At 44.4% G+C, this 25,751-nt stretch overlaps 1 non-coding gene and 1 pseudogene across 1 annotated transcript; one reads left to right on the top strand and one right to left on the bottom strand.

The window, feature by feature from the left end:
* Positions 1 to 18,547: 18,547 nt before the first annotated feature.
* Positions 18,548 to 24,275, bottom strand: LOC134807453 (guanine nucleotide-binding protein G(i) subunit alpha-2-like; annotated as a pseudogene).
* On the top strand, positions 23,544 to 23,651 carry LOC112205106 (U6 spliceosomal RNA). Its single transcript, XR_002938966.2, has one exon. It is a non-coding gene; the product is annotated as a U6 spliceosomal RNA (small nuclear RNA).
* Positions 24,276 to 25,751: the final 1,476 nt, after the last annotated feature.

The raw sequence follows: 25,751 nt of genomic DNA, 5'->3' as shown, positions 1-25,751 counted from the left end.
AAGAGCCATGGGAAGGTAGCACTGTTGTTATCTCTATTTTACAGACATGGAAATGGGTTTAGAGAAGTTAAATAATATTCTCACTGTCATACAGCAAGTAAGTGGGGATGCCAAGTTTGTAACCCAATCTGCCTCCTGCCAGAGCCTGAGAGCTTAACCACAACACCTTAATACATATGTACTTCCTGTCCAGAAGTTCTACTCTAATTCATATTCCTTCTTGCTTTAGTGTTTTTGTGTTTAAAGTCAATCATGCTACCTAATCAGACAACCATAATGTACGAACAACAAACAATAAAGATTGCTAGTGTCAACAGGGTTTACTTAATAGCTTTGGAAAGCGTCAGTGTTACTGACAGTCTGTTTGTTTATTTCCACTTCAGCTCTCTAAAAGCAAAACCCTTGGCCAAGTAGAGCTCCACTTCAGGCAAGAACTAGGGTCCATTTGGGAGGCTTATTTAATATTTAAAAGCTGAGGAAAGATTAATACCACATCCTTGGCATATGCCTACTAAAGCAGAGACTGTAGGCTCAGATGCCAACAATTAATTCTGAAGGAACAAAAGAACAGGTCAGAGCTTAATATTGGGGTGTAAATGAAAATGAAGTCAGGGCCGGCTGCGGTGGTTCACGCCGTAATCCCAGCACTTTGGGAGGCTGAGGTGGGTGGATCACCTGAGGTCAGGAGTTTGAGACCAGCCTGGCCAACATGGCGAAACCCCGTCTCTACTAAAAATACAAAATTAGCCAGGCGTGATGGTGCATGCCTGTAATCCCAGCTACTCTGGAGGCTGAGGCAAGAGTATCGCTTAGAACCTGGGAGGCAGAGGTTGCCCTGAGCCAAGATTCGCCAGTAGCACTGGGCAACAAAGGGAGACTCTGTCTCAAAAAAAAAAAAAAGAAAAAAAGAGAAGAAAAGAAAATGAAGTCAGACCTAGGGAACATTTTTGGGATTTACTAAACATCTACCCACAGGGAAGGAAGAAAGAATGTCAGCGATATGGACAGTTGCTATCATACATTTTTGGATTCTCTTAGATCTCAGTACTTTATAGGGAATCAGAGTCCTCATTTTTTTGGCCAGTGTGGAAGATCCTGTCAGTACCATGCTCATATCCCTGCAATACTTACTGTTTCTATACGTGCAGACGGTATCCTACTGCTAGTACACGATGCTGCCCGAGGGCTTTTCCTCAGTTCAGGTGTAGAGAAAGTCCTCAGCGCTGTAGAGTTAACACCCCTGGAAGCAACTATAAACTAATGACTGATAGTAATTAGAGGACAAACTCCAGCTTCCTCTTCCCCTCAGGTGGGACAACTCCCACAGGTTCCCAGCATGACTGACCCTCGGTTGCCCCCACTGGTAACATAATGGTCTAGGCTTCCCTCACTTCCCTGTCTTACTGCCCCTTTCCCCTGTCAGTGCTTCCTGTGATCACCACTCAAACTACTTACATTTAAACCTTTTGCTTAGGGTTGGCTCCTGAAAGAATCTGGCAGAAGACAGCCTAATTATGGGGAAAGCACTCCTGCCCAAAATAATCGGCTAAATTTCTCCATTTTTTCAAGTTTCAAATTCTATCCATTAGGGGTGCATATGGGGGGCCAGGCATAGTGGCTCAAACCTATAATCCCAGTACTTTGGGAGGTTGAGGCAGGTGGATTTCTTGAGCCCAGGAGTTCGAGACCAGTCTAGGTAACATAGTGAGACCTCATCTCTGCAAAAAATACAAAAACTAGCCAGGTGTGGTGGTGCATTCCTGTAGTACCAGCTACTAAGCGGCTGAGGTGGGAAGATCGCTTGAGCTTAGGAGGTCAAGGCTGCAGTGAGCTGTGTTCATGCCACCGCACTCTGGCCTAGGTGACAAAGTGAGACCCTGTTTAAAAAAAAAAAAGGGATGCATACGCGGTGTCAGGTGTCAATTTGGGAAATTCAGATACTCCTTGCAGGGTTATGAAGCAACCATCATTTTTTCCACCATATCTTAGGGAAAATGGTTGGTGACATTGCTTTCTTCTTATTACTATTTAATCTCACCCAAAATAATTGGCTAAAATTATTGGCTAAAATAATTGTCTGCTCAAAAGAATCATTAGCCATCATAAAGTAAGTAAATTCTCACTGCCTCATTCTGGGGCAGGCTCATGTCTGAAGGAGTGTGATCTCAAGTGTACATCTGCAATTTGGAATCGAAAGACTGCAATTTGAAGTTGAAATACAAATGGGCAGTGGCTGAACCATAGATAACAACAGAACTCTGACCCATGAAGGGGATCAGAACATGTTGCCCCCAAATACGCTGCTTTAGCATATTGATTATTTTGAACTGAAGGCAATTGAAAAACAGCAAATGGCCTCTTGACCTTCACTTTTCTTTTTTTTTTTTTTTTTCGAGATGGAGTCTCACTCTGTCTCCCAGGGTGGAGTACAGTGGTGCCATCTCTGCAAGCTCCGCCTCCCAGGTTCACGCCATTCTCCTGCCTCAGCCTCCTGAGTAGCTGGGACTACAGGCACCGGCCACCATGCCTGGCTAATTTTTTGTATTTTTAGTAGAGACGCAGTTTCACTGTGTTAGCCAGGATGGCCTCGATCTCCTGACCTCGTGATCTGCCTGCCTTGGCCTCCCAAACTGCTGGGATTACAGGTGTGAGCCGCCACACCTGGCCTGACAGACAGTTTCCATGAGAAAGGTGCTCTCCCATAACCAGAAAGAAAACATTGTTATCAATGGAAATGGAGAATTGACACTGATTGTTTGTCTGCACAAACAAACCTTATTAATATAGCCCTTATTTTCCATTAGTTTTTCTCATATACTTCCTAGGTACTTTCCAAAAACTTACCACCTGTAGAAGCCCAAACCCCTGTCCTTTATCTACCTATGTCTTCACAATTTATTGCCTTTTGTTAAAATGGTATATAAACCTCTCTATCCACATGTTTTGAGGTTTTCACATCTTCTCTGTAAAGCCCTCCATGCCATATAAAAACATTAACACCAAATGAAATTGTATATGTTTTTCCTGTTGTAATATTTGTCAGTTTAATTTGCAGGCCCCAGGTACCTAATAACATAAGAGGGTAAAGTTCTTCCTTCCTTCATTGACAACATGCAGCAACCTATCCAGGAAACTAATCACTTATTTTCAATAGCCAACCAGTGAGACAGTCTGCTGTAAGTCAGATTTGTTGGGAGTCACAGATCTTTAGTGACAGTCTAAGAGGCCAAACAATAACAGTTGTTTCCTGTGACAACAAGCCAATATGGCCAGGACTTGATTAATAACTGACCGCTTTTCTAATTTTTGTCCCTGCTTCCACATTAGGACCAATCAGAGAAAACCGGACGGGTGCGGTGGCTCATGCCTGTAATCCCAGCACTTTGGGAGGCTGAGGCAGGTGGATCACCTGAGGTCAGGAGTTTGAGACCAGCCTGGCCAATATGGTGAAACCCAGTCTCTACTAAAAAAAAATACAAAAATTAGCTGGGCATGGTGGCGCACGCCTGTAGTCCCAGCTACTCAGGAGGCTGAAGCAGGAGAATCGCCTGAACCTAGGAAGCAGAGGTTGCAGTGAGCGAAGATTGTGCCACTGTACTCCAGCCTGAGGACAGAGTGAGACTCTGTCTCAAAAAAAAAAAAAAAAAAAATCAGAGAAAGCCAAATATGTACCCCTAACCAATCACATAGGAATTCCTGTTTCTAGTTTGCCTGCTTACAGCTTCCTCATGCCAACAGCCTCTAACTGGGGCATAGTTGAAGCCTTTCCTTTTTCCTACAATAAAACTTTCCTACTCCTCTGCCTGCCTTGGAGTGTCTGCCAAAATACAAGTGACAGTGGTTGACTCCCTTGCTATAGCAATCTCTGAATAAATAGACTTTGCTTGTTCTCATTTGGTTTGTCTTAGTTTTTTTTCCACATTCTGTCCACCCTTGTAACTTTCTATTTGGGGGACTTGTATTTGATATTATGCCTTATTCTCTCCATCCACTTTGTCCTAAAGTGGATGACATACTATTTTAGAGTTCCAATTGTAAAAATGCCTTTTATCCCTGGATAAGATTGCATTTTGATCCTTTTAATCTCAATGAGCCAGAAGTTTTAGGGCACCAAGAGAAAAAGTCTGGAGGGTTTCATATGTCCTTTTCCCCACTATCAAATGCAACCACAAAACAGTATTTCAATATTATCAGTACTGCTTTTGTTCCTATCCCTTATCTGAAGTTGAGAATCTTCAATTGTTTAAAGTTTCCTAGTACCTTCATATAGCACTGCTTGCTAGGTGTCTGAGGACAGGAGACTCTTGACTGCCTACAGGTTTACCATTGAGTCTCTACAGAGACTCTTCTTGGGAAGGCGAGTGAGTGTCTTGGCCTTTTTAGGGTCCATGTGACAGAGTGTAACTTTCTTACAACGTATCAGACTGGTTATTTGTTTGTTCTTGTGGACCTTGAATATCTGAGATAGGTCTCAGTCAATTTAGCAAGTTTATTTTGCCAAAGTTAAGGATGTGCACCTGTGACACAGCCTCAGGAAGTCCTGATGACATGTGCCCAAGGTGGGAAGAATACAGCTTGTTTTTCTTTTTCTTTTTTTCTTTTTTGAGACAGAGTTTCACTCTTTCGCCAAGGCTGGAGTGCAGTGGCTGATCTAGGCTCACTGCAATCTCCACCTTCCGGTTTCAAGCGATTCTCCTGCCTCAGCCTCCCAAGTAACTGGGATTGCAGACGCCTGCCACCACACCTGGCTAATTTTGTATTTTTAGCAGAGATGGGGTTTCACCATGATGGCCAGACTGGTCTCGAACCCCTGACCTTGTGATCAGTCCGCCTCGGCCTCCCAAAGTGCTGGGATACAGGCGTGAGCCACCGCTCCCAGCCCACAGCTTGGTTTATACATTTTGGGGAGACATGAAACATCAATCAACATATGTAGGATGAACATTGGTTCAGTCTGGAAAGGTGGGATGACTTGAAGCAAAGGCAGGACAACTCAAAAAAAAAAAAAAAGGTGGGACCACTCAAAAAAAGCAAAAGCAGGGAGGAGGCTTTCAGGTCATAGGTAGAGAAGAGACAAATGGTTGCATTCTTTTGAGTTTCTAATTAGCCTTTCCAAAGTAGTCAATGAGATATGCATTTATCTCAGTGAGCAGAGGGATGACTTTGAATACAATGGGAGGCAACTTTGCCCTAAACAGTTCCCAGCTTGACTTTTCCCCTTAGCTTAATGATTTTTGAGGCCCCAAGATTTATTTTCCTTTCACATTTTCAACCTTCATTCTAACACTTCTGTGTTCTGCTGTGTGTTAGATTCTGTAATCTACATTTGCAAACTTTTGGTCAGATTCTGCCAATGGAAAGAGATTAAAAGGCAAGAGGGAGGGAACTGTGACTCTCTTTTTCTAGTTTTGAGCAGTTGAAAAAGCAGCTGTTTCCAGCAGTTCCAGCACTACACACCAGCGATAAAAGAATGGAGGCGGCAATAGCATTGATGGCAGGGGCAACATTAGTAGTGAAGTCTGGGGCAGATGAAGCCACGGGGACTCCGACAGCAGCCTGCGCTTGCAGGCTCCTGGGCTCCAGTTCAGGTAGCTGGGCTTCAATAACAGAAGCCTTAGTTGCACACACCCTTGGCCTCTGCTCAGTGATTTTGCTTCCCCAGTCTAGAAATGGTTAGTAGTTACTACTCATTGAGTAAGCTTCTCGTCCTCTGGACTTCCCAACATTAACTAATTCCTTTATTTAAATCTCTACTGGTTGAAATGACTAGAGTGGGTTTTTTTTCCTCCTTAATTTGCATAATGAATGATAGGATCCTCTCGGTGAAATCCAGTTAAAATTCCACCATAGTAGAATCTCAGGGCATCTTTCTTTGTTTTGTTTTATTTGAAATATAAAGGAACAAGTTTCCCTCTTATTTCTTTGGGAAGATATCTGCCTTAGAGAAATAAAGCCACTGGCAGTGGATTTGCATAGATTATTCCTTCTCCCTGAGCACAGATATGTAAATATATTCCAAGAAGGGGCTTGGTGACTTTGATCTACTCTATTTAAGATTAATAGCAGCCGGGGCACGGTGACTCACGCCTGTAATCCCAGCACTTTGGGAGGCCGAGGCGGGCGGATCACGAGGTCAGGAGATTGAGACCATCCTTCCTAACACGGTGAAACGCCGTCTCTACTAAAAATACAAAAATTTAACCAGGCGTGGTGGCATGCACCTAAAGTCGCAGCTATTCAGGAGCCTGAGACAGGACAATCCCTTGAACCAGGGAGGCGGAGGTTGCAGTGAGCCAAGATCCTGTCATGCCACTGCACTCCAGCCTGGGTGACAGAGTGAGATTCTGTCTCAAAAAAAAAAAAAAAAAAAAAAGCCCTGGCCAGGCGCAGTGGCTCACGCCTGTAATCCCAGCACTTTGGGAGGCCGAGGCAGGCGGATCACAAGCTCAGGAGTTCGAGACCAGCCTGGCCATTTGGTGAAACCCTGTCTCTATTAAAAATACAAAAAAATTAGCCAGGCGTGGTGGCGGGCACCTGTAGTGCCAGCTACTTGAGAGGTGGAGGTTGCAGTAAGCTGAGATCGCACCACTGCACTCCAGCCTGGACAACAGAGCTAGACCCGTCTCAAAAAAAAAAAAAAAAAGAATAATAGTCCTTTGGGTAGGCAATAGTCCCAGCTACTCTGAAGTCTAAGATGAGAGTATCCCTGGAGCCCAGGTGTTGGAGGCTACAGGGAGCTATGATCACACCGCTGTATTTTAGCCTAGATGACAGAGCAAATAACAGTCCTGATATTTTAGTACTTTTTTTTGTAAATTTAAAAGAAAAAAATAAATAACAGAATAAGAAATTAGAAAATAATAATTACATGACCAGGACCAAACTTCACATGGAGACTTTCCAAAATATCTCACAAAATATACGTTTTTCCCAATGAGAAATCTGAGATATGGTGAAGGGTTTGTGAAGGTAAATGAATACCTATCATCCTCAAACACAAGGCTCCTTCTGTGTCAAGGTGTGTTTTGCATTGGTGTGGAAGCACTGTATTTTTGTTTGTTTGTTTGTTTGTTTTTGAGACAGAGTTTTGCTCTTGTCGCCCAGGCTGGAGTTCAGTGGCACGATCTCGCTCATTGCAACCTCCGCCTCCCGGGTTCAAGTGATTCTCTTGCCTCAGCCTCCCGAGTAGCTGGGATTACAGGCGTGTACCACCAGACCCAGCTAATTTTTGTATTATGAGTAGAGACGGGGTTTCTCAGTGTTGGTCAGGCTGGTCTCGAATTCCCGACCTCAGGTGATCCACCTGCCTTGGCCTCTCAAAGTTTTGGGATTACAGGCGTGAGCCACCATGCCCGGCCTTCACTGAATGACTATTGATTGAAGACATTAACATTGATTTTATTAATAAAAATAAAAATTAACACCTCCATAGTACTTTCTCTATATGGTTCTATTCTAAAAGGATATTAGCCAGGTGTGGTGGCTCATACCTGTAATCCCAGAGCTTTGGGAGGCCTGAGCTCAAGAGTTCAAGACCAGCCTGGACAACACAGTGAGACCCTGTCCCTATCATTTTTTTTTTTTTTAATTTGCCAGGCATGGTGTTGTGTGCCTGCAGTCCCAGTTACTTGAGAGGCTTAGGTGGGAGGATCCCTTAAACCAGGATTTTGAGGCTGCTGTAAAGTATGATCACACCACTACACTCCAGCCTGGGTGACAGACTCTGTCTCAAAAATAAATAAATAAATATATCAATAAATAAAAGCATTATTAACTCATTTGTGAATTGAAATTATCATCACCAACCGTACCCTATTTTACAGATGAGAAAACTAAGGCACAAAAAAATTATTTAAAACGTATCTGGTGGCTGGGCACAGTGGCTCACGCCTATAATCTCAGCACTTTGGGAGGGTGGCTAATTTTGTATTTTTGGTAGAGACGGGGTTTCTCCATGTTGGTCAGGCTGGTCTTGAACTTCCGACCTCAGATGATCCACCAGCCTCGGCCCCACAAAGTGCTGGGATTACAGGCATGAGCCACCACGCCCGGCCACACCAAAGGTTTTTTAAAATCAACAAATTATTTGGAAATTATTTGAATAATTTTTAAAAAATTGCACAAAACTTATATGGTAAGCAGTTTTATACATACACATACATATATAACTGAATATGTAATTGAATAAGCAGTTTTATACATATATAATTTAAATAATTTAGAAATGGAGATTATATTTTTCAAATGTTTACATTTATATATTGATATCTAGGTTAATTTACAATATGTATTGTGGGTTAGATACGTTGATTTCATTCCCTACAGGAAATATCAGCAAACCTCATTCAAACAGACTGAAATGGTAAGGGAAGAAATTTACTTTTTTTCACATAACTAAGTAGTCCAGCGTAGGTTCCAGACATGGTAAGATCAGTGGCTCAGTGATGTCATCAAAATTCTTTCCATGTCTGTTCTGCTTTCCTCTCTGTTAGGGTTTACCCTTAGGCTAGATCCTCCTGTTACTCAATATGGCAACAGCACTTCCTGCTGTTACATCTGTGGTGGTTTACAATATGTCCACAAATTCCTTAATATTCCTCCTTCCCTGCAAAAGTGCAGCCTAATTCCCCTCCTCCTAAATGTGGGCTAGACTTAATGACTTCCTTTAATGAATAAAATGAAGTCGAAATGATGGTGTGTTGTTCCTAAAATTAGGACATAAAATATAATGGTTTCCTCCTGTTCTTTTTGTTGGGATCACTCTGGGGAAAGCCAGCTACCACGACAGGAGGACATTCAAGTAACCCCATGGAGTGGATCACAGGGTAAGTAACTGTGGTCTTCTACTAAGAGCCAGCGATGAACTGAGAACTTATGCCAACAGCCATATAAGCCATCTTGGAAGTATATTCCCTAACCCCAGTCAAGCCTTCAGATGAATGCAGCCCTGGCAAATGTCTGGAATGGAACCTCATGTGAGAATCTGAGCCAGAACTGTCCAGCTAAGCTGCTCCTGAATTCCTGACTCACAGAACCGTGAGATAATAAAATAATTGTCATAACAACATCCAGAGGGAGAAAGGCACATCCTTTCTCTCTCTCTCTCTGAGAAACTGCTGAGACTTCCTGGCAAACTTACTAAACCAGTTAGTGATTAGGAACTAATATTACCATGATTCTTATACTGAACCACCCTGTGGAGCTGGAGCTGGAGTCTGTCTTCTGAAGCCTAGGACTGTGTAGAAGACACAGCTTCTGATGGGAAGAAATGAGGGTACAGAAACAGATATCGACAGGTGACTAATCAAGCTAATTTAGGTTGTACTGTATAACAAATATCCACCAATTCTCTCAATGGCTTAACACACCAAAAGTTTGTTTCTTCCTCATACTACAGGTCTAATGTGCCTTGGCAAGGAGATCTTGGCTCAAAGAGGTTTCAACTCAACACTTGCTTCCTTGATCTCTCAAACAGTGACAAATTGTTTATTAGATCTGAAAGCTTTTTCCTGGAAGTTACACATATCATATTACCTCCTCTTTTACCTTATTGACAGAAGGTCTAATTTCAAAGAGGTCAGGTCATACAATATTACATTGTGACCAGAAACTGAAATTTTTTTTTTTTTTGAGACAAGAGTCTCCGTCTGTCGCTCAGGCTGGAGTGTAGTGGCACGATCTCGGCTCACTACAACCTCTGCCTCCAGGGTTCAAGTGACTCCTGCCTCAGCCTCCTGAGTAGCTGGGACTACAGGCGTGCGCCACCACACCCGACTGATTTTTGTAGTTTTTAGTAGAGATGGGGTTTCACCATATTGGCCAGGCTGGTCTCAAACTCCTGACCTCGTGATCCCCCCGCCTCAGCCACCCAAAGTGCTGAGATTACAAGCGTGAGCCACTGTGCCCGGTCCGAAAACTGAAATATTTTAACATCACTGATGAGTACCAGCAAGGGAAAATCAGGGTCTGGATCTGGGTGTGGTGGCTCACGCCTGTCATCCCAGCACATTGAGAGGCTGAAGCAGGTGGATAGCTTGAGCCAGGGCAACATGGCGAGACCCTGTCTCTATCCAAAAAATAGAAAAATTACCCAGGCATGGTGGCACATACCTGTAGTCCCAGCTACTGTGGAGGCTGAGGTGGGAAGATTACTTAAGCCTGAGAGGCAACGGCAGTGAGTTGTGATTACACCACTGCACTCCAGCCTGGGCAACAGAGCCAGATCCTGTCTCAAAAAAAAAGAAAAAAAGAAAAGAAAATCAGGGTCTGGAAAACGTGCTTACTAAGGGAGTCGAAATTGGGATGTTACAACAGCAACAAACTTTCTCTACTTCAGCCCCTACAAGTCCCCGTATCTTTTAAGGAATCTCTCTTTCTTCTTTGCCCTTTAAGAGTCAAAGTGGTTAAATAGATTGTATGTTAGGGTATGTGGCACAGGGATAAATCCTAGCTTAATTGCTGCTAGATCTTAGCCTAGCATGTGTGAACAGGTCTTAGCAGACTACTTGAAAACTTTAGTGAAAACATTAGTACTGACTCATGATCATGTATCTAATAATTACTCTTCTAATATTAGGTCCAGTAATGTGTAGTTTTGCTAAGAAATCTAAAGTTATAAATAACATGTTGAAATTTTAAAGTGCTTTGGATGTTGAAATCTGCATGTCAATAGCTTACCTTTTCTCAGGGTTTTCATGCTAGCAGCTTAATTATCCTGATAGGATGTTTGGAAGTTTCTGGGTAAGGAAACTGATCTGTTCTTCTGCTGGGCTAGTCCACCTATTTCAGGTCCTGAAAAGCTACTGACCTAGTGGACTTCACACTCCTTGCTTTGTCTTAGCGTTTGAGTTCTTTTAATTCTGGCTGGTAGCTGACCTGTTTGTTAATACATCTGGAATGAAAAGTCTGTTTTTCTAGCCGGGCGTGGTGGCTCACGCCTGTAATCCCAGCGCTTTGGGAGGCCGAGGTGGGCGAATCATGAGGTCAGGAGTTTAAGACCAGCCTGGCCAACATGGTGAAACCCGGTCTCTACTAAAAATACAAAAAATTAGCTGGGCATAGTGGCGAGTGCCTGTAATCCCAGCTACTCGGGAGGCTGAGCAGGAGAATCTCTTAAACCTGGGAGACAGAGGTTGCAGTAAGCCGAGATCGGCGCCACTGCACTCCAGCCTGGTGACAGAGTGAGACTCTGTCTAAAAAAAAAGAAAGAAAATTCTGTTTTTCTGACTGCTAGCTCTGGTATTATTCTAGCTAACTCCATCTCATTTCTCAGCTCTTTCTGAGAAACTCACTGGCTCTATCTCACTCCACTCAACCTTACTGTTTTCCATGTCCTTCCTCTTTTCTCCCATATCACATCCTCTTTTTCCTATCCTTATAAAGGATATGCCATGTCACTCTGGAATAGCTGACTTCCTGTGTATCTTCCCAGCCTGTAAGCTCTTTGAAAGTACATTCCACGCTTTATGTGGTTTTTAAAATTCACAAGCCCAGCGTAGCCAATAGTACCATATTGCCTGGTTGTTAGGAAGTTTTCAATGAATGTTGAATTAATGTTGAATACAAGAATCAAACTTTGGGGAGAAAGATTGTAACAATGTAAGAGTCTTTAGAAATTCACTACAAAGATCCATTAATTTGACTTCCTAAAGCGGGGTAAATTAACTTTACTGAAATGTGTCTTTCCAGGCAAGGTGGCTCACGCTTGTAATCCCACCACTTTGGGAAACCAAGGCGGGTGGATCGTGAGTTCAGGAGTTCAAGACCAGCCTGACCAATATGGTGAAATCCCATCTCTACTAAGAATACAAAAAAAATTAGCCAGGCGTGGTGGCACATGCCTGTAGTCCCAGCTACTCGGGAGGCTGAGGCAGGAGAATCACTTGAACCCAGGAGGCAGAGGTTGCAGTGAGCCGAGATCATACCACTGCACTCCAGCCTGGTGACAGAGCGAAACTCTGTAAAAAAAAAAAAAAAAAAAAAAAGTTTCTGTGGAATGGACAACATATTTGGGCCTTAATTTAATATCGATAGTTCATCCAATTATCTCCTTCCAAGGGTTCTCTGGCAGTGGTTCTTAACTTAGTCCCTGGGGGTGGGGGATGGGCAGGGACTGCATTTCCTGTCACCAAGTGACCTTAGGGCAACAAAATCTCTAGCGTAGACTGGAAAGTGTGCGACCCATGACTTCCCCAGTAATGAGGGACCCTCCCTCCTCCATCACTGCACAAAGGGACTGCTGCAGAGGTGTAGGTCTAATTCTGGCTTTTCCGATTTTGTCATGGATTGGGCTCCTCGGGGACACCCAGACACAGAGAGCAGGACTTTTATTGCCACGAGGTAGCCGAACTCTTAACCTTTCTGGTTTATATAACTATTAAAAAATGACATTATTTGTAAGTGTGGACACTGATGGAAAATCGTCGGTTGTTAGGCATACAGTAACTGCTGTTGTTCCTGGTCTTGCAGGCGTGGACTGACTACCGCGATGTTACCCTCATCTTTAAGGGCTGTCACACCCTAGCTCAGAGACAGCAAGGGACAACCTTCAATGCGCTGGGTGTAGTCAGGCTGTAGATCATGTGAAAGCCTGGAGGAGTACAGTCACCAGCTGGTTCACTGTCTTCCTTGCAGCCCACTTAGCAGTAGTTTCGGAACTCGCTGGAGGAGGCTTGCGGGGGTGGGGCTGGAATGCCTCCTGCATTCCTCCTCGCCTCTTCCTCCTGGCTGCATTTGCGGGTGCGGGGGAGGGGCGAGCGCAGGGAGCAGAGCGCAGCGGCTGAGTCCAGCCAGCGCTGGTGGCTCCCAAGGCCCCGAGCACGTGGACACCAACCCTCCTCACATTATCTGGTAGGTTTATCACAAAGTAGGCAAAGGCAGGGCCTCCTTCACAAAGCCTTCTAAAAGACGCCCTGGTTCTCAAATTATAGTTTTGCAGAGGTCAAGTTCATTCATGCTTACTAATCTCTCATCTATAAAATGGGGATAAAAGAAAAATTACAGCAAATATTATTCACAAAAAGGAACCTTGCCTAACAATGCAGCGTTCATTTCCTGTGAAGAGTGGAGAGGAACTAAGTAATTGCACTTTGTTGATTTTATTTCAGCCAGATAACAAAGAAAGATCCTATACAACAAATGTTTCCCCTTTGTTCCCCGCCTTGTAAAGAGTCATTTCTCTATGGAGAAAGACTCCCCTTTGTGCATTCCCTAACCCAACAGGCCACGGGGATTATGAAGAGCGAGCTCTCTGGAGCTGTTTTCCTGGTTAGAGACATTGTTCTGGAAAGCAGACTGGGTTGCCATGGTGACGGCTCCCGGGGCCTCGCCCTGCCCCTCTCCACCCCGCCTGCTTGTGCTGCCTCCTGGTACCCCGCCAGGCCCGATTTCAAATGTTCCTCCCCGCACAGCACGGAAATGGCAGGGAAATTCTAAACTCTTTTTCCCAGATGGCCTCTGGGGGCGAAAGGCAGGAAAAAAAAAAAAAAATCCCTTGTCAGACCGTTCTGAATTGTCCTTGAAAAAAACAGGCATTAGATTGAAAGCTTGTTGAAGGCAGGAACCAACCATGTTCTCATCACTGAACCAATTCTTCCCCTCTCGCTATGACCATCTTCCCCCAGCCGGAAGTAGGCTGACACGTAGTAGGATCTGAAAAAGGGTTTATAATCCGTTGCCAGTGAGGTGGCGGGTATAGTATCAGCTTAAATGTATGGATTTTGGAGCCAGAATCCTTACCTGCCACATTATAGATGTGTAACGTTGGTAAAGTACCGAATCATTCCAAACTTCATTTTCCTCATCTCTAAAATGGGGACAATAATTCCTAACTTGGAAATGTACGGTGTTGAAAAGAGCCAGGCACATTCCTCAGCCCCGGGCTCAAAACAAACAAGCCCAGTACAAACACATCCCATCCTCCCATCCCACCACATATCACCATATATCTCTTAAACTTCCCCCGGGCTCAAAACAAGCCCAGTACAAACACCACCAGGAAAGTCTCCGATAAGGGGACAGATGAGGGGACAGCCGTTCAAAGTTTTACTGAAAGAGCGGGAACCAAAAGAATTCCTTTGTTCCCCTGTAACTTTCAGGCTATAAAAAAGCAAACACTCGCATTGTTAGGGGCCCTCTTGTATGCGGTGGAATGGAGGGACCAGGTTCGAACTTGTAGTAAAGATCCTTGCCGCTTGGCTTTGACTCTGGACTGTGGTGGTCTTCTTTGGGGAACAAACGGTCTGGGCATAACAGTGTGTATGTTATAATTTAAGATAGGAAACACTTGGTACTGCCTGGTTTATAGTGAGTTCTCAGTATTATGGTTATTACTGTTTTTTAAAATTTATTTATTTATTTTTTGAGACAAGAGTCTCACTCTGTCGCCCAGGATGGAGTGCAGTGGTGGCATCTCGGCTCACTGCAACCTCTGCCTCCCTGGTTCAAGCAATTCCCCTGCCTCAGCCTCCCAAGTAGCTGCGATTACAGGCGCACACCACGACGCCCAGCTAGTTTTTGTGTTTTTTTTTTAGTAGAGACGGGGTTTCACCATTTTGGCCAGACTGGTCTCAAACTCCTGACCTCAGGCAGTCTGCCCCCCTCGGCCTCCCAAAGTGCTGGGATTACAGGCGTGAGCCACCACACCCAGCGGTTATTACTGTTATCCTCTCCAGCCTACTGCATCTTCATGTGGGGCAATTCATTGTTCCCTACCAAAAAAGAAATCTTAAAGAAAGAAAAGACCTAGCAGAATCCCCAGCAGTCCAGATCTAATAGTGAATGAAATGGACGTAGAAGAGCTTCATGAGTTACTTATTTGTGTAATAAACATTAAATAGAAAATGTCAGCAACATGTTTCGTGTGTTTGATTTTCGCACATTAATAATGCAGAGTGGATTGTGTTCCAATTTTCCATCTATGTATCTATGGTAAAAGGAATAAAATAGCATTTTCACATCTTTCATCTGATCTTCTTCCTTTTCCCTTCCCCAGTCTCTTAGGAATATTTCTGAAACCTACAGCCCTGCTTGTAATTGAGTCGGTGCATGGGAGAGTCGTAAGCTCCATGCCCTGCCCCCCAGCTCGCACCAGGGCTGACTTCAGTCAGAGAAGCCCTGGGTCTGGAGGCACTTACTTAGTGCCTCTGGAAGATTCTAAACATCTTTGGACACTTAGGGGAGAGGGAATTTACACACACACACAGTGTCCCACCAGGCCGACCTGGACTTTGTGTAGAACTCCTAGGAATTTTTGGTGGGGAAGGGCTGTACTGGTTCGGGAAGGTTCTGAGCCAAACTTGGCCACAGGCAGTGCACACCCTCCACAGCTGCAGACCACAGTTCAGTCTACTAGACAGTGTTAGAGGAGCCATTTCAGGGTGGGACTGATCAGATCTTAGGAGGTTCTGGCACTTGGGGGAGGGGAGCGGAGGACAGGATTATCATTCCATTGTTACCTAATACTGCTGTGTCTCTTAGTTGAGAAAGGCATGTACGGCTTGTATGTATTTCTGGACGCAGATGAAAAGAGAATGTTGACAGTATTGGGTATGGGTACTGCCATTTCATGCATAGGGCTTAAGGAGGTCCGATAATGACCTGTACAAGTGCCACTTGTATGTGGGGCGCTCCCACAACGCCTATGTTCAGTGTATTTTGAGGTTGTGCAATACAGCAAAGCTGTTGGAAAGGTGGTGTGAACTGCAGGGTGTGAAGTGCTGTTCCCTCTCCTTCAGACCCTCTCGCACATCCCCCCCCCCAACCAGGCACACACATTAAACTACAGGAGACACATAATCCTCCCCTCCCCCAACATTGCAGACAGCTTTCTCTGAAAACTGATACCCTGAGGCCCTTTTTCCCTTACCAGCCACAATTAGGAGCAGCAAGACAGAAAATGCGGACTGGATTACGGCACAGAGACAGTGCTGTGTGATTTCTCTTTCTGGAAGAGGCCACTGTCCATGCTCCAGGCCTTATATTTCATCTGACTTTGCCACTACTGGCAGCAGCTTTAGGCTCCAGCGAGTCCAGGCCAAATCCAGTTCTTTCTGCGAAGTCCATGCTGGATTTTCTGTTTCACCCTAGTGAAGTCTCTGCCGAGGCTGTTGTTCTCAATCCAGCTCAGAAACTGGCTCAAACCGCCCTGAACTGGATTTGGTGGCTGTTGAGACACAGTTTCTGCCTCTTTGTTAGGGCGGATCCGGCCTCATTCGCGCTTCAGTTTCCCTCCCTCCTGTTTTCCCAGAGTCATCTACAGCCATTCCCCTCCCCCGGCCTCTCCAGTTTGGCATTTCTTTTTTTTTTTACCCTTCCCTGGGCCAAGACCCCATAAAGCAGATTAAATTCTTTAATAAAAAAGTGGATTTAGATTGTAAACCTTCTGCTTTTATTACATTAAGTTCTGCTTTCCTCAAAGTTATCTAACCAGTTGACATGGTGCCCTTAAAATCTTGGCTCGCATCCTAACCTAGAAATAACTTTAATTTTCACTCTGGATGGGAATAACTTTAAATTTCCCATCAAAGACTGAAGGGCTTTGGTGCAGTACATTGTTCATTTCCGTTTTGTAACCATATTTAAATTAAAACAATTTATTCATTTCTTTGCTGAGAAATGACAATCATAGTATGTGTAGAATTTTTAAAACAGTCACCTATACTGGCTTGTCTATTGCAACTGTGCAATTCCTAGAGGAAGAACTAAAGAACTGGGGTGTTTTTGGTTTTCGAACCTGTAATTGTAACCCTGAATCCGATTCTATGAATTGTACAGTGACGAAGGCTGTTGGGGGAACACGTGGGGACCATTCCTGACAGAATACCGGTGGACACAAAACTGGGAATGTGACGAAATAAGGAGGATAGGACAGGCCTGGGTTTTTGCAAGTTCCCTTTATAGAAAATTTAAACATTTCTTATGTTTTGGAGCTAGATAGAGGGTTCCATAACACTGTGAATGAGGTAGATGCCACTTAATTGCACGCTTTAGAAGGGCTAGTTTTATGTTATGTGGATTTTGCTTCAATAAAAAAGGGGCTTTGTTTTAAGAATTTCTCATTTTCTTTTTGTGTTTTTTGAAAATTCAGAGAAGAGACAGATAATAAGCAACCCTAATCTGGGTGTGGCTTCGTTGCGTGCTTCACGACTCTCTGGTCTCCCTCTGCTGGCCAAACTGCGCAACATGTCACCATGTCCCAAGGCCTCTTGAGAATGTCTCAATTTTATGTCGAAGCACAAATGCAAGGCTACGTTACTAAGAATCACTCTCCAAACCTGGTTTCATGTGCATTTTACGTGTGCAATGTACTGAAAGAGGAATCAGATGTTTTGTTTCTATGATGTTACATAGGATTAATTATATATTAACGATTTAAAATTTGCCCCTAAGTCTCAAAACAGAGACAAAACCGTTGTCATTTCCCCTGGGCTTAAAACCAGAGTGAAATTGCTCATTTAAGTGTTTAGTTTCAGTAGAGCATAAAGCCCTGGAAAAAAAACAATTACAACAGTAGATATGGAAAAGCTATTTTTGTACGCAGGAGGGGAGGGGTTGGCTTTGTCTAATGAGTCAGTAGGCTCAGAAGGATGTGGGTGCCGGTTTGGGCTAAGATAATCTTCAAAATGTATGTTAAAAGGACGTGAATTCATCAGTTGAATTTGTTTTTGTGGGATTTAAGAGTCATCAATTATTGTGGGAAGGCACACAGTATATGCTACACGGGATTTTCCAAAATGTTCAGTATCAAAGAGGATTCAAGAAGGGTAGAGGTCAAGCCATCCAAACTGGCCCTCTGATTCTTAGAGATGCTTTTATTTTAGGATCTTTGCATTTTTCACTCCACATGCTTGAAATCTCCACCCCCCCCCCCCTTATTCCTCCCTCCTTTCACTGTCCCCTGAGTTCCTCCCACCCTCTGGTCAAGCTTTGCCTTCCTCAGAGGCCTTCCTGAATGCTTGGTCCAAAGTAAATTCCTTATACCTTCTTATCATCTTACATGGCAACCTCTTTTTTTCTGTTGTAGCATCACTGTAACTTACAATTATATATATTTGTTTTCTTGTACATTGGCTCTCCCCCTTCACCCGCAGCTAGCTTTCTAAGTACCCTTGGGCCGTGTCTGTCTGATCAAAACTGTATAACAAGCATAGGACCTGGCAAAATGTTAGCAAGGAGCAAATATTTGTTGAACAGATTAATTAAATTCAAATATTATTTCTCTGGTCCCAGTCCACTACTTTCTGGCTTCTTCTTTTATACCAGTTAGTTCTTTTACGATTCAGTCTGTTTTCTTACTCTTGTGAACTTTCAGGAACAACTGATTTATTTCAGGGTTCCTCTTTACATAATGAGAGCTACTGAGTAGAATAGAATCTTCACAGCTTCTGGGGGGTACCAGAACAGATGCCCAGAAAGGGGGTACCATGGCCATTACTGGCACCTCAGACAAGGGCAGGCTTCAAACAGGGAGGCCTGTGGCAACCCCTCCCCTATGTCTGAAGCTGAGGGGAGGGGGGAGCTAAGAACAAAGGAAAGAAGAAAAAAGTGTCCGGGGAACAGGCGGGGAGCATGGTCTTCTTGCCCCATCTTCCTCAGGGGTTGGGGGGTACAGAGTTGGTGGTGGCCCATCCTGCTAGGTCCCACTGCCCCTCAGAAGAGGCCCCAGTCCTTCAGGTTGTTCTTGATGATGACGTCGGTGATGGCATCAAACACGAACTACGTTCTTGGTATCGGTGGCGCATGTGAAGTGTGTGTAGATCTCCTTGGTGTCTTTGTGCTTATTCAGGTCCTCAGACTTACTCTGGTTGTAGCTGGCTGCCTCATCATACTTGTTGGCCCCTGTGTACTCAGGGAAGCAGATGGTCAGGGGCTGTGTGTAATCTTCTCCTCCAACAGCTCCTTCTTGTTGAGGAAGTAGATGATGGACGTGTCTGTGAACCACTTGTTGCAGATGCTGTCAAACAGCTTTTATCCCCTAAGAAAAGATACACTAGTCTTATAATTATTACCGTCTGTGTTTTCTCATCTGTAGTACTTGATTTTACTCTGAGATGGAATTCAACTTGGGTTTTGGTTTCTGAGTCTGGAGTCATGCACATGGTTTTCCCCCTCCCATCTTTATCAAAACTGTCCCTATCACCAGAGGGAAAGGATTTACCAATTCCTCCTTTAAAAGAGTATCCTGGCGGCCAGGCCTGGTGGATCATGCCTGTAATTCCAGCACTTTGGGAGGCCGAGGTGGGTGGATCACCCAAAGGTCAGGAGTTCGAGACCAGCCTGGCCAACATGGAGAAACCCTCATCTCTACTAAAAATACAAAAATTAGCCAGGGGTGGTGGCGGGCGCCTGTAATCTCAGCTACTCGGGAGGCTGAGACAGGAGAATTGCTTGAACCCGGGAGGTAGAAGTTGCAGTGAGCTGAGATCATGCCATTGCACTCCAGCCTGGGCAACAAGAGTGAAACTTCGTCACACACACACACATACACACACACACACACACACAACGGGCATGGTGGCTCACGCCTGTAATCACAGCACTTTGAGAGGCCAAGGTGGGCCGATCATGAGGTCAGGAGATTGAGACCATCCTGGCTAACACAGTGAAACCTCGCCTCTACTAAAAATACAAAAACTTAGCTGGGTGTGGTGGCATGCACCTGTAGTCCCAGCTACTAGGAGGCTGACGCAGGAGAATTGCTTGAACCCAAGAGGTGGAAGTTGCGGTGAGCCGAGATTGCGCCACTGCACTCCACACTCCAGCCTGGGTGACAGAGCGAGACTCTGTCCCAAAAAAAAAAAAAAAAGGATCCTAGCTGGGCGAGGTGGCTCACGCCTGTGATCCCAGCACTTTGGGAGGCTGAGGTGGGTGGATCGCTTGAGGTCAGGAGTTTGAGACCAGCCTGGCCAACATGGAAAAACCCCGTCTCTACTAAAAATATAACAATTAGCTGGGCATGGTGGTGGGTGCCTGTAATCTGAGCTACTAGGGAGGGGATACAGGAGAATCACTTGAACCCGGCAGGCAGAGGTTGCAGTAAGCTGGGATCGTGCCACTGCAGTCCAGCCTGGGTGACGGAGCAAGACTCAGTCTCAAAAAAAAAAAAAAAGATTCTACTCCTGGCCAGAGACTCATCCAAGCAGAAGTCTAATGCCACAGAATTTCAAGTAGGCAATTTGCATCTCTGAAAACCTTCAGATGAGAGAGAGAGAGAGGGGCCACCAATTCACTGGATTTCAGCCCAACACAAGAGTAATGTCTTTGGGGCTTTTTTTTCTTTTTTTTTTTTTTGAGACAGGGTCTCACTCTGTCACTGATGCTAGCTAGAGTGCAGTGGCCTGATCCTGGCTCCCTGCAGCCTTGACTTCTGGGCTCAAGTGATCCTCTCACCTCAGCCTCCAGAGTAGCTGGGACTATAGGCATGCACCATCACACTTGGCTATTTTTTTCTATTTTTCTTTCTTTTTTTGAGACAGAGTCTCACTTTGTTGCTCAGGCTGGAGTGCAGTGGTGCAATCTCTGGTCACTGCAACCTCCACCTCCCTGGTTCAAGCGATTCTCCTGCCTCAGACTCCCGAGTAGCTGGGATTACAGGTGCCTACCACCAAGCCTGGCTAATTTTTGTATGTTTAGTAGAGATGGGCTTTCGCCATGTTGACCAGGCTGGTCTTGAACTCCTGACCTCAAATGATCCACCCGCCTGGGCCTCCCAAAGTGCTGGGATTACAGGCATGAGCCACCATGCCTGGCCTATTTTTTTTTTATTTTTTCACAGAGACAGGGTCTCTCTGTGTTGCTCTGGCTGCCCTCAAGCTCCTGGCTTCAAGTGACTCCTACCTCTGCCTCCCAGCGTGGTGGGATCACAGGCATGAGCCACTGTGCCCTGCCTGGAGCATTTCTTCACCTAAGCGAATTAGCTGTTCTAAAAGCTATGCTAGGTGTTGGAGGACTTTTGAAGCACAGCTTTATTGTGTATTTATTGCAAGGTTTTGATTGACTCGTTGTGAAACTGGTAGGATTTCCCTAACTGACTACAAAATTCTGTGACTTTCACTTCTTTTTTTTTTTTTTTTTTTTTTTTTTGAGATGGATTTTCGCTCTTGTTGCCCAGGCTGGAGTGCAATGGCACGATCTCAGCTCACCACAACCTCCGCCTCCGGCGTTCAAGAGATTCTCCTGCCTCAGCCTCCCGAGTAGCTGGGATTACAGGCATGCGTCACCACACCTGGCTAATTTGTGTTTTTAGTAGAGACAGTTTCTCCATGTTGGCCAGGCTAGTCTCGAACTCCTAACCTCAGGTGATCTGCCCACCTCAGCCTCCCAAAGTGCTGGGATTACAGGCGTGAGCCACCACGCCCGGCTGACTTTCACTTCTTTTAACTGGTTCAGGGTAATCAATAGTTGAGAGACTGAATATCGAAGCTCTGAAGCCGTGGTTTCCTCATTTATTTTGTTTTTTCATCTATAAAAATATCTCTATAAAGTTGTAATAATCATTATAAGAACAATTACAAATCAATACTTTGTGCCAGTTTACTGTTATGATATATATGTACATATAGTATGTATAAACCACATTGTATATATAAAATGTTTCCCTCATAGCCACCCTTTAGAGAAGGTACAATTGTTCCCATTTTATTTTTATTTTTTATAGTTAGGATCTCTGTCTGTTGCTCAGGCTGAGAGTATAGTGGTGCAGTCATAGCTCACTGTGGCCTTGAACTCCTGGGCTCAAGTGATCTTCCTGCCTTAGCCTCCAGAGTAGCTCAGACTGCAGGCTTGTACCACTGCTTCTGGCTAATTTTTAGATTTTTAGTAGAGAGGAAGTCTTGCTATGTTGCCCAGGCTGGTTTTGAACTCCTGGACTCAAGTGATCCTCTCGCCTCAGCCTCCCAAAGTGCTGGGATTACAGGCGTGAGCCCCTGTGCCTGGCCCATTGTTCCCATTTTCTGCTGGGGACAAGGAAACACAGAGAAGTTAGGTAACTTGCCCAAGGTCACACAGCTAGTAGAAGGCAGAACACAAACACACACCCAGGATGTTTGAGTTTCTACTTTAAAAATCCTAGTGCTAATTACCTGGCACAAGATAAGTGTTGTTAAATCTTAGTTTCTTTTTATATCCTCCCTTGAACTTTCACGAAAAATGGTTATTACTTCTTCAAAGTATCTTAATACAAAATTTGAACCTTCCAACCCCCCTGCCTTTTCAGATAAGGAAACGGAACTCCAGAAAGATTGAACCATGTGTTTTGTGTGGCCAGATAGGACTAGATCCTAGCTCTCCTGCCTAATCTGGGAAGGAATAATGGTTCTCCATATTATTGTGTTCCATCTACTTCCTTCCTTAAGTATGGTTTTGTTCTTGTTATTTTTGTACCATTTTTGAAAAGAAAGGAAAATAATTTCCTTCCTGAATCTCACTCTTATCTCCAAATTGTTTTCTGCAATTAAATAACACTCGCCATGCTGACAGAGGCATAACTAAATGGAATGTGCTGCTTTTCTACCAGAGTGCACAAAGGGAGTGAGCAAGAGTTTATCACTGCCAAAGTGAGGAGAGGAAGACTAGTTGGCATGCATTTTCTTTCTCTCTTTTCCATCTTCATCCCTTCCCTCCTTGTTTCTGCCTCCAGCTCTCTTTCCCCTTACCTGGATTAGGAGTATGGGACTATTGCCGGTGTCACCCTAATAAAAATTCAAAGATAGGTTAATAAGAGATAGTGCCCAGAGATGGGTAGTAAGCTAGGGTGTCAGTAGCTGCTGCCTGGTTTCTTTTTTTTGAGACAGGGCCTCACTCTGTCACTCAGGCTGGATGGTAGTGGCGCTATTAAGGCTCACTGCAGCCTCAACCTCCTGGGCTCAAGCAATTCTTCTACCTCAGCCTCCCTAGTAGCCGGGACTACAGGCACATGCCATCATGCCCAGATAATTTTTGATTTTCAGTAGAGATGGGGGTCTCACTATGTTGCCCAGGCTGATCTAAAACTCTTGGGCTCAAGTGATCCTCCCACCTCAGCCTCCCAAAGTGTTGAGATTACAGGTGTGAGCCACCATGCCCAACTTTGCTGCCTAGTCTTTTCTTGCCTCTGAATGAAAACAGAGAAAGCCCCGAATTCCTGTCTTTATTGTGTCATCATCTCAATACATGCCTTTGCGTAATTTAGTTAACCTGTACTAGCCATCCATGATTTTCTCACCTTTGTATGAAATACTATCTTTCCTATTATCTGCTCTCAAAGAATTTTGGCTTGGCCATGAAATAGTAAAGTGACAGTGACAATGTTCAAGAGATCATGGTGTTTTGTTTTATTTTGTTTGGCTTAAATAAAAATTCTCAGAAGTATCACATATATGTCTATAGTTGCAAAACTGCAACATAGCTTTATAGTCTTTGAATAGCACTATTCTAAAAGGCCTTATGATTTTGGAACCTATAGCTAAATAATATATTTGATCATCCTGAAACATCTATTGCACAAAAATGAAAGGAAAACAGGATTACCACAGTAAAAAACTACCGTTTTCAAAACAGAAGAAACAATGCTTGCTTCAACAGCACATATACTAAAATTGGAATTACACAGAGATGATTAGCATTGTCCCTCTGTGGGGATTACGTGCACGTCATTTGTGAAGCATTCCATATTAAAAAAAAGAAAGGTTTGAGGTGGTCATTAGAATAGAGTTCCTCTCTTTTTTTTTTTTTCTTTAGCAGAAACCTTTTGGGAAGGTTTGGGGGCTTTGGGTATTGATTGGCTTAGATGTTGAGTAATCATAGGTCTTTGTTTGCTAGGCTCAGGTTTTTTTTTTTTTTTTTTTTTGACAGAGTTTCGCTCTTGCTGCCCAGGCTGGAATACAATGGCGTGATCTTGGCTCACTGCAACCTCTGCCTCCCGGGTTCAAGCGATTTTCCTGCCTCAGCCTCCCGAGTAGCTAGGATTACAGGCATGCACTACCACGGCTGGCTAATTTTGTATTTTTAGTAGAGACGGGGTTTCTCCATGTTGGTCAGCCTGGTCTCGAACTCCCAACCTCAGGTGATCCGCCCACCTCGGCCTCCCAAAGTGCTGGGATTACAGGCGTGGGCCACTGCTCCCGGCCAGGCTTAGGGTTTCTAAAGCAATACAACTTACATATAATGTTAGTACTTTTTTGTTTTCTATTCACATTCCCCAAGGTTATAACCAAAACCAGAATTCTTTTTATCTTGTTTCTTAGAACAAACCGGTGCTTGGGCCATCCACTACTTTGTAGCTTGTTGACCTCTATCATGGCCGTATCCGAGGTGGAGAGGCAGAGTGAGACAGTCCCTTCTTTTCTGGCTACATTCTTTTGACTGGCTCTTTGTAATGAGAACAATTGTCCCCTTTGTCATCCAGGGCATGAATAACAGGAAGTAACTGGGAGTGATCTGTGGATATCAGTATCCTGGCCTCCTTAGCGTTCACTTTATTTTTGGGTATAGAATTTTGACATTCTAATCCTGGAAAGCCAGAACTGATTATTGGCCATCTTGGATTATTAACCATAGGCAAAACTGTGTTTTTCATATTTTCTATTTCTAGACCAGCTAGGTTCAAACAAAGTTTGACTCTTTCTTGCTGGACTTTACCAAAAAGCAAACATTTCAACATAGTGAATATTCTATCAAGTCTCCAAACATCCAGCCTTGTTATTGTTTAATACATGAAGAGTCCTAATATAAAATAGGCAGCAATCTAACCAGGCGTTTTTTACCGAAAACCAGTAATTGATAATCATTCCTAACTGGGGAATGGGGAAATTCTCACTACTTTATACCTCACCTCAATTAGCCAATTCCACGTTTTAGGGACTGTTATTATTTATTTATTTATTTATTTATTTATTTATTTATTTATTTGAGACGGGAGTCTCGCTCTGTCGCCCAGGCTGGAGTGCAGTGGTGCGATCTCAGCTCACTGCAACCTTCGTCTGCCAGATTCAAGTGATTCTCCTGCCTCAGCCTCCTAAGTAGCTGGGACTACAGGCACGTGCCACCATGCCCGGCTAATTTTTTGTAATTTTAGTAGAAATGGGGTTTCACCATGTTAGCCAGGATGGTCTCAATCTACTGACCTCGTGATCTGTGCCACCTCAGCCTCCCAAAGTGCTGGGATTACAGGTGTGAGCCACCGTGCCTGGCCTTTTGTTATTATTAATTTTTCTCACTCTGTCACCCAGGCCGGAGTGCAGTACTGCGATCTTAACTCACTGCAGCCTCCACCTCCTGGGTTCAAGCGATTCTTGTGCCTCAGCCTCCTGAGTAGCTGAGACAACAGAGTGCGCCACCACACCTGACTAATTTTTGTATTTTTTTTTTTTTTTGAGACGGAGTCTCGCTCTGTTGCCCAGGCTGGAGAGCAGTGGCACGATCTCAGTTCACTGCAAGCTCCGCCTCCCAGGTTCACGCCATTCTCCTGTCTCAGCCTCCGGAGTAGCCTGCCACCACGCCCAGCTAATTTTTTTTTTTTTTTTTTTTTTTGGAGACGGAGTCTTGCTCTGTTGCCCAGGCTGGAGTGCAATGGCGTGATCTCAACTCACTGCAACCTCCACCTCCCAGGTTCAAGCCATTCTCCTGCCTCAGTCTCCCAGGTAGCTGGGACTACAGGCATGTGCCACCATGCCCAGCTAATTATTTTGTATTTTTAGTAGAGATGGGGTTTCACCATGCTGGCCAGGCTGGTCTCAAACTCTTGACTTCAAGTAATCTGCCTGCCTCGGCCTCCC

The sequence above is a fragment of the Pan troglodytes genome, chromosome 10 (assembly GCF_028858775.2).
Source record: "Pan troglodytes isolate AG18354 chromosome 10, NHGRI_mPanTro3-v2.0_pri, whole genome shotgun sequence".
Taxonomy (NCBI): Eukaryota; Metazoa; Chordata; class Mammalia; order Primates; family Hominidae; genus Pan; species Pan troglodytes.
The sequence above is the reverse complement of the archived record's forward strand: the minus strand, read 5'-3'. Positions and strand labels throughout refer to the sequence as shown.